This window comes from Euphorbia lathyris, chromosome 5, assembly GCF_963576675.1.
Source record: "Euphorbia lathyris chromosome 5, ddEupLath1.1, whole genome shotgun sequence".
NCBI classification, from domain to species: Eukaryota; Viridiplantae; Streptophyta; class Magnoliopsida; order Malpighiales; family Euphorbiaceae; genus Euphorbia; species Euphorbia lathyris.
Window position 1 is genome coordinate 63,382,885 of NC_088914.1, and position 3,588 is coordinate 63,386,472.

The window sequence follows — 3,588 nt, forward strand, 5'->3', positions numbered from 1 at the left end:
AGATAATGAGATTGTAAGCGTCTAATACGATTGATAAGATGTTTATTCTTGAAGAATGTGGATTATGCTAGATACGAATTCAAAATCAAGGTAAATAAAAATAAATTTTGATGCTCAAAATCATAAAAATGTACATTAATTATGGATATTGAGATAATTGCTTTTGCAACATTGGCTTATATAATTTTTAACTATTATATTATGGTTCGTACAAAATTGTTAGTATTTCAAGAGTTTTTAACAGATGAAGATGAAATATGATCATAGGACAAATTATTGAAAAATATTAATTAAGAAAATATTATTATTTGAATCTCTTCAAATTCTCAAATGTTAAGCATAATGATTCTAATTAATATAATTAATTTCACATATTAATTATAAAAGGTTTTTTTTTGTACTGAGTGGTTACAATTGCGATTTAATTCTATTTAACTAAAATTAATTTATGTACTTAATACTTCATTAAGAAAAAATAAGATGTTTAATTAATGGGCAAAAAATATTTTCAGTCTCCTCTTTATACGCTTATGTCTCGACATTCTCTCTTATTTTAAAAAAAAAAAAACCCGAGAGGACGATGGTTCTCTCCGAATTATCTTTTTTGTCCCTTCATTTTTTTTTTTCAATTCTTTTGTTTGTTTTTCTTACTTACAAAATTCAAGAATATATAATTATTAGAAAATATTAATGAAGTCAAATAAGTGATACCTGCGAGTATAGCTGATATTCTATATAGTGAAAGAATGAAGAACAAATTGATCGAATGTCTTGATGAGATATTACACGATGAAAATAGGAGAAATCATCATCTTAAACTGATTCAATTAGATATATTGGGTTATTGTAGCAGAATGAATAATTGAATTCGAATACTTGGTGATCATGAAATTTCATCAACCAAAATAATTATCATCAAGATGAATTTGTGACTAATTCTTACGAATTTTATTTTTTTATATGTAACATATTGAATTGATAAAGTTTCTTCATATGCAACATTAGAAAAGTATTGATTGTAATAGTTTATAGAATAATATTGATGTTGCTTACATTTTAACATAGATTGTAATTCTTTTGTATCGTAGATATCTATACTATATATAATTACGAAAGCAGAGAGAAAATTAAAAAGTTGTTTTAAGTGAGTTTTTGCTGATGTGGAAGCATGTAAATAATTGCTTTTTTTCCCCAAATCTATTAGCTCATCCGGTTCAGAATTGAATAAACTAATCCTCCATCTTCATCTATGGGTTCCGCGTACTGTTTAGAATTGAAATAAACCGACCCTCCATCTTCCTCTGTTGGTTCAATATGTTTTATTTAATTTAATTTCAGAGAAACCCTCCATCTACCCCATACCTTCATCGTTTCTCATATTTATAAACTGGAAGAATCCAAATCATTCAGCCTCCTCCATCTTTCTCCCGTTTATAAACTGGGTAGAATCTAAATCATTCGGCCAACAACGAGGAAGTAAGTACCAGTGATTTCTGCAATCCAATCATTAGTTTTTCTATTTATTTCCCTGGCTAATTTTCACCTTCTGATCGAATTAACATAAAACCCTTACAAGGGTTTTGATGTGGTTATAAAACCTAATTTGGGTGTTCACAATTTTTCCACCCTAATTAATTGCAGGAGCTTTATGAAATGAGGAAGCACACGAAGGAGATGGAGGATGAAGCTGCTGCTATGCAGTGATTTTGGGATTTGCAAAAACATGGTATTTTACTAAATTATAAGATGATCTTCCTATTAAAAGTTTATCTTTTCCGAGTTCATTTGATTTACAAGTAAAATGTCATTTTTAGTTTATTGAAATTGATTCCGTATTCCATTTCTGTAATATGCAGCAATCTTATGGCGAAGATTGTAAAAATCAGTCATTCTGATCTTGCTTTTTCCTTAAATGTCAGCAGTGGCGAATACATGACTGTTCTATTGGGAGCCGATTTTAGTGCTATTTTTGCAATTTTCTTTTTTTGTTAAATCGAACTTTTTTAAATTCTTTCCGTATATATACGTGTTATAATTTGAGTGGTTAAGAATCAGTTTTTAAGTACTAATATAAAATTTCTCAAAATTTAGCTACATTGTGTTTATGATTCTGAACCTATAAAAAAAATATGTCTAATAAAAATAATTAGATTTAGGCCTAACAGGCCAAAAATATTTAGAAATTTGAATTTAATAGGACCAAATATTAGAAATTTTGATTTAAGGATGTCCTGATTGGCAAAAAAAAAATGGATTAGAAATTTTTAGCATCCCATCAAAAATTCTTAGAGACATGTGAGCTGGAACCACCACGGTCTCAAATTTTTTGGAGATAAAGAGACCGAAACAACTCTGGTCATGAACCACCACAGTCTCAAATTTTGTGGAGATAGAGAGACCCGAAGCAACTTTGCTCATGGTAGTTCAGGCGGCCGGAGAGGCCTGTATCTGCCCCTGAATGTCAGCCTAATAAACATTATCATATTGAATAACTTCTTATTTGTTGATGTCTTGCAAATTTAATTTGTTGACGTCTTATCCTATCCGTTGCAGATGTACAGTTATAAAGCTTTTCTGGCTTGCAATCAAGTATTGAAATGTTGTATAGTAAACATTAATGTTGCACTGGGTGAATTTTGCACTAGAATGGGTAGCTTCAAATTATAAAGTCATATTGTTCAAACATGGGTTTTAGTCGTAATTATTTTTAATTATGCCTTAAATAATCTATGGTGGAAAATCAACTTTATATGTTAATTTAGAGACATGAAATATACAGCCAATTTCACTACATAAAATGAATGTGCAAATTTAATATTTTATCAAATTCCATTTGGTATTGTCAAAAATAAAAATTATATATATATATATATATTTTTTGTCAAAACATTTTTTATCTTGTACTTATCTTAATTTTACTACAATCACATGTCTTGATTGTTCTCTTTATTTTAAAAATATATGAACATTTTTTTAAAACATATACTAATATATTAATTTTATCTAATTTTAATAAAAGTTTGTTTAATACCATACAATGATCCTAATTTATGATCTTCTACATGTATAATTGGTGAATTATAGTGTTACTTTGATTTTTACAAATTAACAAAATAACTTTATGTATTTTTACCATTAGATGGTTGTAGACCTGTTCATGAGCCCATTGACCCGCCTAGCCCGTCCAAGCCCGTCATTCATGGAATGGACTTGGACATGTATATTTAACATTTGGCCCAGTCCGGCCCGAACCCGTAAAAGCCCGAATGTAAAATAGTTTAGGTTTGAAATTTGTCTCAAAACCCAGACCCAACCCGGTCCGGTCCGACCTTATAAAAAATGCTATATTTATACTTTAATATTTTTTCTAATTATTTATTTTAAATTGTTCAGGATAGTAGTAAATTGATAACTCAATCTATTGAGTTAGAATTTAGTAGTGCGTAAACAATTTTTCTTTTTATTGTTTATTCTAATATTTTATGCTATTTGATCATAATAAATAATTAAAATTGAATGCTCCTGTTACGTCTGATTTATTCTTTTTATACAAATCAAGGCTTATTTAGTCCATGTTAACTCATTTTT

General features: G+C 28.6%; 1 long non-coding RNA gene across 1 annotated transcript; it reads left to right on the plus strand.

The window, feature by feature from the left end:
* Positions 1 to 1,253: 1,253 nt before the first annotated feature.
* Positions 1,254 to 2,030, plus strand: LOC136228771 (uncharacterized). The gene is made up of 3 exons (XR_010688838.1): positions 1,254 to 1,476; positions 1,642 to 1,726; positions 1,857 to 2,030. It is a non-coding gene; the product is annotated as an uncharacterized lncRNA (long non-coding RNA).
* The last annotated feature ends 1,558 nt before the right edge of the window (positions 2,031 to 3,588 follow it).